A 15,460-nucleotide genomic window follows, 5' to 3' on the forward strand; every position below is an offset into this window, starting at 1 on the left:
AATATGGATGGAAATCAGGCACCTTAAACAAGTAATTGTAATTTACTGGTTAACACGGCTTTAAATTTCTAAAATTCTTGACTAGAGAATTACCTTACCTACTAGACAAATCTATAAGAGATTCATGTTTTAATCAGGTACAGTTTTATTATATCTAAATAGAAAGATAGTTTATTTTCAATTCAAAATTTCCATCCAGAACACATATCCAACAGTTAAAGTTTTACAGTGTATCTAACAATATTTGTCAAGGGATGATGATTCAAATTATCTTATTATTCTGGAGAATTCCAGGAAAATAAAGAACTGTCACACCATATCCTAAATAAAAGCATAGTTTTAAAGGTTTAATCTGAACTTTTAAATACAATGTCTAATTTTGTAAGGAATACAAGGATACCTCCAAACGTTCATGAAAGGATTTGTATTATTTTTTAATTCTATTTTTTCCACAAATGTTTTGAAGTACCCTCTTAAATGTCAAAAAATTACTGAATCCTGTCTATATTAAAATAGGGGGAAAAAAAGTTAATTTTTTTTTCTTCCTTGCTAATGGGCCTCAAAAGTGTGCCAGTTATAGTGCCTTTTGCCCATAACACCTATGGCAGGAATAGGCCATTGTGATCACTTTCTTATGAGCTGCCTTCTACATTTTTAAAGATCTATGTCGTATTAATTTCTTAACACTTTATTGGGAAACATTTGCATCCACAGAAAAATAGTTGCTTGATATTTAAACATAATTAAAATTGCCTGTCTTATCTATTTTAAAGAATCGTAAAATTAAATTACATTAAACTGTTGGTTTGATTTGGTAAATTTTATACAGTCAATTAATAATTGGCTTAGTAGGATAATGACTAAACTAACGTTTATACACTATTTGTATACTATTCAATCAATAATTTAGTTTTAAAATAAAGTGAGAACAAATATTTATTACGTAGTAACACTTTCTACTAAAGGCTCCAATTTTACATTTCTAAAGAGGAAGGCTAGTTTTAGAAGGTGTGCTGGCAATAATCTGCACCTCACACAAATGAGAATTCTGTTACTGATTGAAAAGAGCTATGGCAGCTAGAAATAATTTTTAATAAGATTCTTAAAAATCACATTGGTAAAGGTTGAAAAATGCAATTGGTAATTAAAGGCTGTTTTTTTTGACAATTCTTGACTTCACTTTTCAAGAAGTACAAGTTTTCAGACAGCAGTTTCAAATGCAAGGGATAATAATGCAGATATTTAGATGTCAATTTAATTTGCACGGTATTAAACATAGTACTTACACTGTAGCTTTCAAATGAAGAACATGAACCAAATCTCAAAACTAAAGCCCATATTTTCTTTTTACTCTTTATTTTGGCCTAATAATCATTAAAAGTGTGACTGTTTATCATTAAAAATTGCTGTTAGCACCACATATTGTGCCGGAATGTTGGTATTTCTGAGATTAGTACAGAAAAACCCCTCAATGTTAATTTGCATCACAAAATGATCTCACACATCTGGAATATAATGCAGAGCCTTTACTGAAAAGAAAACATTATATTTTTCTTTGTAAAACAAAAATAAATACAGATATCTGGTTGGGCCTGTGTGTGCTAGAGGCAGGAGGTGGGGACGAGTCTCTCTCAAATCTATTGTTTTATGCATTCTAAACTGCTATATGGTAATAAAAAGGAAACATACTGAATCCACTTTGCAGTTACTGTCTTAGTGATTTAAGAGGCAGAATTTTCAAGTTAAAGAAGGGAAACATTATGATTTTCCTTTCCCAAAACTATTGCCCAGGAAGAAGGCCCTCTGCTCCTGAGCCTACGCAGGGGGAAAAAAAGGACATTACTTAGGGCTGAAATCACTCTGAGACAGAAGAGGGGAAGTTTATGATGTGGCACTGTGCACTGTATCTGGTCTGCAGCCAGGAAGTTTTCATTTTGTAGTTCTGCTGCCAGTACCTGCCTTGCATATTCAGGAATAAAAATACACCAGAACTCTACCTCAGAAACGGTGGATGTTACAAAGAATTAAAAGAGTTTATTTTTCTTTCTTAATCCTGAGCATAATTACTGTTTTTTAAAAAAGAAAGAACTGAAACTATAGTAACTGGCATTTTGTTTTTTTTCCCCTCCTTTTTAAACTCCTCAAACTACCTTCCCACAAAACCATTTAAGTTAAATGGTACATTTACAGACTCACCTACATGAAGGATATAACTTAAAACATCTGCTTAGACACATATGTTTTACTCAGATATAAAAAATGTGGCAAAAATTTTAAAAATATAGGCCATTATATTCTTAAAATGTGTGTTCTTCTCTCTGTGTGTGCTCATTCATTAAAGAGATCTTTGACTCCAATTAGGTAGTCGGTCCTATAAAGCCTTCCTTGTGTGACCATGATTTCCAAAAATAAAATGCTCCAGTGAATATTTCTGCTAAATAATCACATCTTCAAAATTACTTTAAAGAAATCTCAATCCCTCATGTTACATTAAGCAATAATACTGGCTTTCCTTAATAAGCCTTGGTTGTACACCTTACACAGGGTCAACAATTAACTTAGAAGATAGAAAATAAAAGTCATGTTTATTCTGATAAGTAGCAGACCAATTTCCTTGTTTGTTCCGACTTACTTATATTAGTGAATCTGTTTTCTAATTTTGCAAATAAATCAGCATATTTAAGCCGAAGCTGCCTGTCTTCGGGGTTTGGGGACGGATGCATTCTCTTGCCATCATTCTAACTTGCTGAAAAAATCAGAGACGTGAAAAAAAGACAGGTAGTTTTTGGCTACTTTTAAAAAACATTTCACATTCTATCAAAGGACCATATGCACCTCTTTTAAAATTCAATATGCTAGAGAGCCATAGTATCTGAGAACAATTTATAAGAATTCTTCACGTGCATCTTATCTATGACAACAAGGTACAAGAGGAAAACCAGACCACTCTCAGGATGCTATTTGGAAAAAGCAGGTTCTCAAAAGGGACAGATTCAAAGATCAGTTCCTCCAGTCTCTAAAAACAAGTTTAAGGTACTTTGATTTAAATCATTGCTTGAAGATTTGCACTGTCATTTTACATGACGAGATGAACATCATCGCTCCACTCATTTCAAATTTACAACATTAAGAATTAATAAAGTCTCTATAATGCCTGCATTATTAAAGAGTAATGATTCCTGAAGAAATCTCCACTTAACAGGTTTACTGTTTTTATAGCTTATAATGTCACCAATTTCCTTTGTAATGCTCTCAAAAGATTCCCTTCATGTGTACTTTGAACTTTATTTACACTGGCTATATTTTTAAAATAAATACAGAGATTTAACTGTAGAAAAAGGATGACAATGTACAGTAAATACATTGTGGTGGTGACAAATAGATGTTACTCATTACCACCTGAAACTAAACCATAGATTTATATAACAGGTATCACATAATTTCCATACTTAATATGAATGTGACTTTTCTTTTCACAGTGAACATCAAAACAATATCAAGGAAATGTGAGATAATAGGATAGTCTTTTCTATAATCTTATTTTTTACAGTGGTATTCTTTGTCATAGAACATTCTTTATTTTTCTTGCATAGACAAAAACAACAAGAACATCATTGTATCTACTTATTATAAAAGAGAGGGGGAGGGAATGAATGCTTTTAGCACACATCATTTCTTTATGCCCCAATGCTGTCTGTAAAATAAGACAGTTACTACTAAATTCTTGTTTTCAGCAAGACCGAAATTACTCTAGTGCACCTTATACTTATTTTATGCATGAATGTTAAAAAATATTAAATTACAAAACTTTCACACACTTTGTTCAGCATTCAGTGTGAGATAAGTTATCAATAAAAGCCACTTAAAAAAAAAAAGACAGTTCTCTTTGCTCACTTACTATAGCAGATTTTTACAAGTTATTTTCTTTCTCATGGTGCTATTCACTTACATACTGCATATTTGCTTCAACTCTCCAAGGAAAGAAATGTGGCTCTTGTGGGAAAGGTCCACCCCTTTCTACATGTTTGCTTCCTTAAACGAAAGGAACACACCCCCTTACATTCTTTGAAACATGTCCAACATGCACAGAATTGTAATAGCACTGTATTATTGAGCAAATTAGAAAATCTTAAGTAGTAGTCAAATATCATTAATATGTTGTGTATTTTGAGTCAGGAGAACTAAATGATGCATATATAGGTAACAGAAATAAACTAACTTGAGTCTAGTGTCTATACCTGAATGCTCAGAACATCTGTAAGTGTTAGTAGAAGACATTCATGAATGATTTTGTGTGCGTGTGTGTTGTATGACACCAAAGGAAGATGCCCATAAGTGTTGCAATTTTTTGAGAGCATCCTTTGAATTTAAGACCAATTAGGGGAAATCCCCCTCCCTTTCATAAGTATATTAAAGAAAAAAAAATCAAAGCTAAAGTATTCATCTTCCTATATAGAATCAGAGAGCTGCTTGAAATCACAGACGTGCAAGAACATCACAGGTCTACGCTCATCATCCTAATGATAGAAAACTCACACCAAGTTGGCATAACTAACTTCTACCTCATTAAGGCAACCTGCTCCTTATGAGAAATTACATTCTAACAGGAATTCCTGCCATTATGTAGAAAAATATACTCCCAAAGCAAGTTTTTCTTTTTGTGGTTATTTTCTAATAAAGTAATGCACTCCATATTTGTGGTAATTTTTGCATTTATCTTTACTTAATTTTTTTCTAAGCCCTTCTTTCTTTATTCCACTTTTCCACAGAAATTTGCAAGTGTGGGCACAGAGTAGGCAAAACACTTATATCTCTTTTAAGATACTTTGGTGTTTAAATAAAATGGTTAGTCCCTTTGTAATTTGTTCATCAGGCATTTCGGGGTGAACTCAGCTATTAAATTTCCAGCTGACAAAATGGAAGCTCTGCTATTTTGCCTATGTTTTTCACTTGGAATAAGAGTGAATATAAACAGTGGATATATAAACTGGAATCAAAGGTAATAAACTTATTAAAACTTAGTAAAATATTGTTATGGTCAAAGAAAACCTGCAAGTGTGTGCCACAAATTCACTCAAATGAAAGATCTCATTCACTAAAATCTCCTATCTTATTATAATAATGCACAGAAAATTAAACACATAAATATTAATTTTATGTATCAGAGAAGATGTAGGCAATGAAAATGCAATGTTTACATTTATGGGTGACTCATTAGTGTTTTATTGTGTGAAACACTAGGAGGCATCAGTTGGGTAAAAAAGGACTTCAATTTTAGAAGAAGCAAGAGATTACTGTAGAGTTGGATGTGTAAGAAGTTGGGGTTTTCAAAATGTTATTATGTAAGCCAAAACTTGATTCTCTGAAATAAATTCTCAAGACATCATATTTTGTTGTAAAGAATGAACTTTATATAACATTAGTGTAATATATGTATATAAAATTTGACCAATAAACATCTATCAAGATACATTTCAGACGTATGGATTCATAACTACATATTTACACATTTTTATGAGAAATATATTTGGTAACAGAGTAACATAATGGATATTGACTATTATCCATTTTTCTGCTCAATCTCAATATCGTGAGTGTATGTTTTATTTCTGGCAAATTCTTTCTTTATTTCTGTAAATTTGAGCTCTTTACAACAGCTCCGAAAATGTCTAATGCATTTAAGCCTTACAATAACTGTTTCGTGTAAGCAGACAACTTGATGTCTGTTCATAAAGAAATGATGGAACTTAAAATTCAAACCATGAAGACATACATAAAAAGGACATGTTTTCTCTTACTTCACTATTGAAAGCCTGCCATTTGAAAACTGAGTCTTCCACTGTGTGAATGGCTCTTCATAATGATGAAGCAACAGGGTCGCGGTATACTTATCTAGCAATCACTTGAAATTGGAGTGTCTTGCCATTCCTCAACAATCCGCTTTTATCTTTGACCTATCAAAATAACATGTGAACTGTGTAATCTGCCTTTTGTAAGGTGCACAGACACTGTTGTGGCTCCTGGTTTTGTGAATCGCCTCTGTAAATCTGGTTTGATTTCCTAAAGATGACAGATCTCGGTGAACAGTCAAGCTTTACTGAGTGCAGGACAGTCCACGCGCCCATGAGATTAAGGTACAGTGCTTAGGACGGGGATCTTAATCACCTATCCTTCCACATGCAGCATACTGACTGAACACAGTGATTAAACCTTTGTATTGTATCCAGGCCATAACCATACATGTGCAAAATGAATATGTGCTTTTTTATAAATTTTAAGTAGTAATTTGTGTGGTATTTTCTCAGAGGATGTGTTTTTGAAAAAAAAGTAGAACTTTATTAGTAATCTCTTTACAGTCCACTCTGTGACCCTTGATTGCACACTAAATTCTTCCACGTTGCTTTGAATCATGCCCCCAAAACCAGGGTTCTCTGTTTAACAACTATTTCTTTGTTGTTATGTAGCACAAGTATTGCTGCACATATATTTCCCCATTTTTGTCACTTTCTGAGATTTCATAGACTCAAAATATACCGCACATAGAGTTGGGAAATAAAACCACAAAATATAGTACAATAAACAGGAGAAAGTTTTAAAAGATAATGTTAACATATACTAAGCAGTTATTTAGTTCTAAGGAGTTATTTAGTTATTTATTTATTAAAGAAATTTAAATACAGTAAATCACTTATTAAAAAGAGATAGTTGTAGTGTTATGCAATTTATTGATTTGGTAAAGTGAGGGCCAAAAAAGAAATTAATAGAAATTTGAAAAACATGAAATGTGATTTTTTTCAGGATTCAATTTTCAATGATTAGATAGCTCTTTTTTCTATAGGAATGAACCATTTCCCCCAAATTTTGCAAAATAAACATGTTTACAAAAAAGAGAGAAAAGGTACAGTTTAGTCCCTCATTATCTAAGTTTCATGTAGTTATTTAGTATTAATGTGTTTCTATTTGTGATTGCATATTTTAAAAATATGAATAGCTAAGGAAAGGTGGAAAATTGCCTTTTTATTATAAAGTGGTCATTTGTTATTTAAACCAAAAAACAAATTAACACTTAATAAAATTTACACCTTAGTACTGTCCTTCAATATATTCCACATGCACAGCAATCAGGATGTAAATAGCGTAATTAATGAATGAAATAAAATATTGTCTTTAGTAAGAAGCCTGAAAAATATACCAACAATTCCAAAGCTGTGTGAATTACATTAAAAAAAAATAGCAGATTTTTGTAAAGTTTAGTAAAACTTGAAGTAAAGATAAGCGCCAACTATTGTCTCCTTACCTTGACTGGGGAACCAAATTTTAAACAAACCTTATGTTTAAAGTGTATTCTGATAAAACTTTTAGAAATGAACTAATAGTCTAATACATAGCTAAATGTACTTTCCTACAAATAGAGGTATTTGACTTAAGAGATTATTTTCCTTTTGAGTAGAATGTTAGACAGGAACATCTCATTTTACCTATCAAGTTCTGAATCTACTTGCTTTAGAACTACTACTTTTAACTTAATAAATATTTTTGCATTCACTGGAAGACAATAACATAGCTTATTAACTGCATTATCTTTAACTGAAACTAATGAAGACAAAAAATACTGCTTGTGCCATCTTAGTACATACTGAACATTCTTAGTCTAGCCAAAACTGACTTTATTTTAAAAATTAAAAAAGATGTTTTAGTTTCAAATTGGAGATTGTTGATCTCTTTAAAGCTAAAATTGGTATGCAATATAAGATTAAGTGGGGTTCACAGGTGGTCACATTTCCATGTCCTACCAAGTCTCTAGGGATCGAGGTTATTATACTCCACATAAACATCTTTACTCTGCAACCACAATTCCATTGCAAGGTGCCAGTGTAAAGGAGGCTGGTCACTTTTTGTGTGTGTGTGTGTGAGACTGGTATAAGGTGGCTGGAGTTTCCTTTATAGTCACTAAGCATTTCAAAGACAGTTACAATTAGAGTGAGTTAGTATCAGATTCACAATAATAAAACGCACTTTGTGTCAAAGCAATTCTCCACTGAGGACCGCGTTAAAGAACTGGCAGAGAGCCCAATTCTACTTATTATACTGTCAGCATTTACATATATTTTATACAAAAGGCACACACTCCCAAATGTGAAGAGAAGAGGTATTTCCCAAAGAATGATAACTACTGGACCTATACATAATAGTAAGAAATGATTCAGACATAATAGCCATGTTCCAGGAAAGAGGTAACATTAGCATTATATTTAAATACTCGCATAATATTTTATAATACAATAAACAATGTGCCTGTCTATATATACTTCCTTACTGCCAAACTTTATCACTGAGTTTGGTAACTTTCATCCAAAGTCCAAACAGAAGGCAATTTAAATGACTTAACCTTGCTTGTTTTGAAACAGCTAAGTATATGACTTGACCTAAACAGCAATGAATATGCTGGAATCCGACCATGAACTGTGAAATATATAGACTACCATGGCCAGGGTGTTACTTTTTGTCCACACCAATTAAGAAGCTCCTCTATTAAGCCAGCCCTTTGGTGAGGGAAGGAGATGCACAAAGGTATACTCTGACAGACAGCCATGCTTTAGCTCAAAGTAATCCCAAGAATTAGTGGCTCAGAAGCATAACCCAGGGTAAATCAGAGTCTTTGAGGGGACTCATGGGAACATCTTTCTACACTTAACTAACTGCTAAATCTTAAGGCATCTACTTCAAGGTCACAGAACATTCTGTGAAATACTAAAATCCACCAGGCTCCACATGCTCCACCATATCAAACATGCTAATGACGAGAACTAACTTCATGAAACTTTAAACACACTGGTGTGACAGGAACGAGTCAGGAGTGATTTCGATAGCTGATGGCAAACGGATACGACTATCTAAAAAGTTACTTTTAGCAACGGACAAGGAAATCATGGAATCTAACGAAAATAATGCACAACGAGTCTCAACTTCAGCCTTCAAAAAAGGCACAGGGATAGACCCAGTGCTGTGGAATATGTTGATGCAGATTTCAGAGACAATACTCAGGCTATTTCTATTTCCTCAAGAAATGTCAGTGGTACTTACATGAAGGAAGACCCGATCAGATTAGTCCTTGAGATATTTTCCTTTCTTAAGAGAGAGAGAAAAATAACAACAATAATCTTTACTTCGTCCAGCCTTGAAGTGCTTCTCCACCTGATTCAAACATGCAGCCACGGCGACCCACACAGAACCGTCAAAGTCAATCCAATAGCAGCCCGGAGATGTCTGGGTGTACGAGTGTGCTCAAGTGTCTGTGACTGCGAGCAGACCGAGCAGAGAGCTGGAGACGATGTGTGCGTGTGCGCGCGCGCGGGGAGCGCGCGGGGCCGCGCATTCGCGTGCACCGAGGCCGCTCCGGAGAGGAGGAGGAGTAGGAGGAAGGCGGAGAAGGAGGAAGAGGAGGAGGAGGAGGAGGAGAAAGTGGCTCTTCGCGGCCGGTCGGATTAAAAGTAACCAGATTCGTCCAGAAAACTGCGTCCAGGAAGGAAGTGACAGAAGACGAATGGCAAAAGGAGAGCAGCTCACAGCCTTTGAAACCTCGCGTAAAAAAGGCTGGGGGGAGGGGGAGATGTAAGGCTACTGCAAGGGGAGGGGGGGTGGCAGGGGAAACGGAGCACACGGGCTTGGGGTGCCAAGCACCACGTCTGATCAAGTGCCTTTTGCCTTCTTTGTTTTTGTTTTTTGTTTTTGTTTTTACCCCCCTTTATCCTATTTTGTCCTTGCCTTTGCCTGGAGCCGCCTTTTCTTCTCCGTCTCTCCCTCTCCCCCACGATCCCAAACCGTTGACTCTCTCCTCGCGAGCTGGAGAAATCATCAGTTTCACTCTCGCAAAAGGGGGGCGGGACTAGACCTCGGAGCATTTTAATAAAACAAACATACAGCAGCTCCCTCCTCACCCCTCCAGTCTCAACTAGATTGATAAATTACTCCACTACACTCCTTTAATTATGTATATGGTATGCAGAATAAATCACTGAACATCAGTACCTCAATCAAGCACTTTTAAATGATAATTGCATCTTGGTGAATCAATCTTTCCATTCCTGACATTTTGCTAATTTTAGTTTTACGGTGGGGTAATGGCACATGCCATACGCAAACCTAATGACAATTCTTTACTGCACGAAACGAAGACAACACGGCGAGCGGCGGCTCCCTGCTTCTCTCCGGGCGCCGCTGCCGAGGACGCTCCGAGAGAACCGAGTCTTCCGTTGCCGCGCGCTCGCTCCCCGGGGACACTACGAGCCAGCCAGCAGGAAAGTCCTTCCAAAGTCGGGATCTTCCCTCTGACCAATAGGAGCTCGACCCCAAGAGTTGCTCTTATGACTCCCCCCTCCGCCCTCCCCACTTCGGATACGCGTTAGCCACTCCATTCTTCCACCGGTCCGTGCGCTCGTCTGTTACTCACGCGTAAGAGCCAAGGTCCAGGATGTCTGCAGCACTCGATTCCAGCCTGCTTTTCCTGCACGCCCAGGGTACGCGGTTTTCGGCCCTGAGAGCTTGGAGGGCTAGAAAGCGAGTCGAATATTTCTCGAATGTTAGTAATGTACAAAATAATAAAAGAATCACCAGTTTTTGAAATCTCGACTTCATCGTGGGGCCATGAACTTTCTAATCAGTTTGGAAATATTTATCGAGACGGCAGGTCCCTCGGAGATTTCCCCCTCCCTCCCCCTACTCTATCTCTTCCACACCTTACTGGACTTTATCCAGGTCATTAACTTGTAAACCAAACCAACTTCCCAAATGCATTAGGCTACCCTAGCCGATAGCTGATGACTTCACTTATCCTGAAGAGTTTCAGCTGCACAGGAAGCAGAACTGATAAGAAGGCTACTTATGTTAAGGTTTAAGCATCATAAACACTTTTCCTTACCAAAAAAATAGATTAATATTCAATATTTAGGAAAGGCTACTAGGGATTTGGCACCTCCCCGCCCTAGTCGATTACTCGACGCCCAGTAAAGCCAAAGATAAAACACAGCAAACTAGTATACGAATCATGGAAAGACAAGATTGCGTGCAGCAGAACTACAGATTATATAAAATGTCTAAATCAAGTTAAATTTTTTTAATACTGTGAAAGGAAGAAGGGAAAATTCATAGGGGAAATGAAAAACACTCAATGTACAAGAGAAGACAATAGGAGTATACTGAAATATCTAGCTAATTAAAGATATTTCCGCACTTAAAAAAAATTCCTTTCAGCACTATGTGTTTAACCCAATGACTAGTTGCATTTCCTGTTAAGTTCTGCAGTATGCCTCCAGATGACTATTTTAATACACGAGGACAATGTGGCTCAAAAAGCCTCCTGTTTCCATTGTAGGGGCTATTTGATGTGAGTAGCTTCTCTCCGAAGAGTGGGCTTAACATTTAGGCACCGGTCCCAAGGCTTCACTTGAAAGGGGAAGGTTGATGTTACAGGAAAGTACAACTAGATCTGAACAGTTTTCAAGCTTCTGGCTCATCACCATTGTGACTATCAGCGTAGCTCAGATGAATCTCTAGCTCTTACTATAGGAAAACATGGCAAACTGTCACAAAGCAAAAATCATCGGAAATAGTGCTATTTCTTGCAGATTAGTTTTATAATACATTCTGTTTCCCTGTTTGCTTTTCAAATGGTGATTCTGCCACTCCCATAAATTCATTATAATAGTATAGCAGAGAGCATCTATACAGATCAGGTTTTCATTCAAGGCACAACTTCTAAAAAATCCCCAAATTGAAAGGGGCATAGACATTTTTAATACTAAAGTATGTCTACATATGGTGGTAAAAATGAAATTTAATTTTTTCAAGGTTCACAAGGGTCCTGATAAAGCAAACCATTTGAAGGACTATCTGAGTTTATTCCCTTAATGCCTGAAATTAATGTAATGAATTGTAACAGCTTATTTTACATCAGCATATAGATGTAGCCAATACTTTGATGGCTTACAGAGAGGATTTCTATATAACAAGGTATACTTCAGTTTAAGAAATATTTTCCTTCAAAAAGAAACTATTTTACCTTTCCACATTAAAAAAAATATTTAATAGTAAACATTATAACAAACCCATAATTTTCAACGATAGTACAAGCATTCAAAAGAATGTATAACTTCACACCGTGGATAATTTGAAATTAATTTGGATCTGGAATATATCACAGTTGGCCTTTTAAAATATAAGATTTTCCCCTCAGCAGATTTAGCTTCTTAATTATGTGTGACCTAAGTTAATATTAGCATTAGTTTCCTTCCTATGAGCCTTTATAGTTGAAGCAGAACAGAAGAGGTTATGCAGAAATATACAATAGAAAGTCACCTGAGATTTAAAGTTATTCATCTCCACAAAGTGGTTAATCCAGAGTGTGCTTTGTATTCTTCTTTAAATACCTAAGTATTTTTTTTTCCCTTTCCCCCCCCTCAAATCATCCTGATCCTTGCCACGGAATGGTACTTAGTTAGGATCAGAATATTGTCTCATGTAGGGGAAGAGCTTATACTAGGTGTTAGGAGACCTGTGTTCTTTGGTTCAAGATTTGTGCTGTAATAATTGATGTGTCTTTTCTAGGCCTCAGTTTGCTTATGCATTAAGTGAGTTCTCCAATCTATTCAAGTTCTATGATCAGAAAATATACAATACTTATACACTTTAAACCAATTGGAAGAGGTATATTCAGTGGGTGGCACTTCTTTTAAGAGAAAATGATGTCTGTGATGGATGTAGTATTAAACCACCTTTTTTCCCCCTAACTCCTAGATAGATATTTTCTTCATTAAATAATTAACACAGTGCTTTATTATAAATGTAAATATACATTAACTTGTTTCTCCCCCAAAGAATTAGATTTAGCAATATATTTAATCACAGTACCACAAAAGTTACAGAAAGCATGATTGTCAGAATTTTAACTATAGGGAAAGGTAACATTCCTATTTCTGTTCAATGTTGCATACCATCTTACCCCACCCTCTCCTCTTTAATACTTCCCTGCATTAAAGCAGCAGTCTACTAAAGCCCTGTGCACTGGGTCTGCCTGCTTTTAAGCCTGGCCCACGCTGGGTGTAGCTCTTGAAGTGAGCTTTAAAAAATTATTTTAAAGTGAGCTGGGGCGGTTGCCACAGCAACCCAACCTGAGATGAAGAAAGGCTATAGATTAATCTACTCTTCAAGATTATACAACTGTATAGTATTTGTTCTTCAACCAGAATACTTTCAACAAAAACACATTAATTAAACATGGAAGTTGAGAAAAATCTAAAAAGTAGTAAGATTTAAATCCCAACGGCATTAAACATATTTTAATATTTTTATATTTATAGTATAGATGACATACACAACTTGCCTTGAAATGGATTAACTGTAAAAGATACTTGCAAAGGTAGGCCCTAAATACTTGCAAATGTAGGTGAGCTTTAAGCAAGATGGTATGGCATTGCTTATAATATTTTTAATGGTTATTTTTCTCTTTATTACTGTTATACATGTTTATGCTATAAATACCCAAAGATAAGGAGTTTGGCAGTTTTACCTTTATGGTACTTTTGTGGTAGATGATAAAACAAATGTAAGTACTCACCACATACACTTTACTGCCACAGTCATTTGCCTTCCACTCTTTACTTCATCTCTTCATAGAAGTTACTTCACAGTTTGCAACTCTTCTTTGGCACCTTAAAATGTGTAAATACAAAGAATATATAGTATTTTTTAAAGTACAGTCAGACTTATTTCTAAAGCTTCTAAAGCAAGATTGATATTAATTTAAATGAAACCAATGTGTGTTGAATATAAAAGAATTAAAATTAACATTAGTTGTGATGATATTTAATAATTTTTAATGTAAATAGTGCTAAATATCTATTGAATTTCAAGAACTCAATAGGTGCAACTTTAGCCCCAGCAGAGTATACGACATACGTACTGTTTGTGATTGAGAATCTGCAATATACAAAGGATTTATTTCAAGACAAAGTTTAATCATATTCTTTATCTCATATCTAAAGATCCTATATTTATTTTTATTTTTGTACCTTTAATTTTATATCTGATGAAGAATTACAAGGAAGAAAGTCAAATCAATATCCTCTGCTAACAAAATTTGTCGAATTGGGAAATGTTTGCAAAGCAATCGAAGTTGCTGAAAGGGCTTATTTTATGTACTGCCTAAAGGCCAATTTAAAATACTTTGGATTGGTGAAGTGGATTCAATACTGTTTAGAATTATATTACCAATAATACCTTATCCTTCCAAGCAGGGTTTAACTGTACTCAGCACAGAGAAATGAGCCTGTGTTCTAATCTGTTTTAGACTAGCTTTCCGTGGCTTTGAGCGCAAAACTGAAACTTTCCTTGGCTTCAAGCTGAGTCTAGTCCCAGAAAGAGAACCAACCTTCAGAAAATATCAGACTATGATGGTTAATATCCATTTTCCCAGTTGTATTAGAAGGAGGACTTTTCATAGTGAGGAGTCATTTATGGAGCCTCTATATTTGGGTTGGCATCTTAAGATTTATTTTTATTTTTAAGTTGCTTCAGAGTCAAGGAGAAATGAAGAATTTTCACCAGTTTTATTTTAGGGGTGTTAGTTTAGTTTTTTAAACTTAGTCCCACAGTGAGTGAGTCCAATCTTGGTCTGGTAGTCTGTACCAGGTTACCTGGCGAATTCCTTTTCTCCCAGTGTTCCTAGTTTTACAGTCCATTGGAAATCATAATACACATCTCCCAGGGCCTTTTCACCTTACAGAAATGCAATCTTCATGAAATAATGTCCGAAAGATATGTTAAGGCTTTTAAAAATACCACTACAGATTATGATATATTTCTTCCTTTTCCTGTATCAGTATGTCCAAATAAGGCTTGATCAGTAATTTGCTTGCGAGAGTGTGCTTGATTCAAAAGTATCCACAAGCATGGCTAAATTTAATTAGACTTTACCCTTACTTACAAAATTGTTAAATGTTCATTGTAACACTGATTCTATCCCATTTCTTGAAATATCACAGAAACCCTCAATTCAAGGAATGGATTTTCACACTTCCCCTTTTAACTGTTCCTTCTAGATACCTTACTATGTGTGTGCCCTTTCATTTTTAAAAGATCGTTACCCGGGGTCAGGGTGGAAGTGGGCAGTTAAAAATTTCGTCCAGCGTTTTGGTGCCCACTCCTTTGTCTGGGAAGCAGAGGGCTGGGATTCAGTCCGGACGGCCCCTTAAGACCCAGACGAGGGACGCCTCTGGTTTCAGCAGCTCAGTCCGCTGAGTTATTGATTGCAGACATTAACAATCCCTCGGGTTGATTTGTGTGGAAAGTGAATCCGCGCTGGCTGTGCGTTCAGCAGAGGCGCAACAGCCACAGCGCCATCCAATTATTGCCGGCCCTCCCCTCCAACACTGATCTCAGCACCTATACACTCCTTTCTCTACCC

General features: G+C 35.7%; 1 protein-coding gene across 6 annotated transcripts in view; it reads right to left on the reverse strand.

The window, feature by feature from the left end:
• Window positions 1–15,460, reverse strand: part of MEF2C (myocyte enhancer factor 2C) — a 164,831-nt gene that overhangs the window by 134,895 nt on the left and 14,476 nt on the right. For all 6 annotated transcript variants that reach the window (XM_063087355.1, XM_063087353.1, XM_063087359.1 and 3 more), the window contains exon 2: window positions 13,613–13,706. The gene's annotated coding sequence lies outside the window, so the exon portion shown is untranslated. The remainder of the gene's footprint in view (window positions 1–13,612; window positions 13,707–15,460) is intronic.

The sequence above is a fragment of the Cynocephalus volans genome, chromosome 2 (genome assembly GCF_027409185.1).
Source record: "Cynocephalus volans isolate mCynVol1 chromosome 2, mCynVol1.pri, whole genome shotgun sequence".
Taxonomy (NCBI): Eukaryota; Metazoa; Chordata; class Mammalia; order Dermoptera; family Cynocephalidae; genus Cynocephalus; species Cynocephalus volans.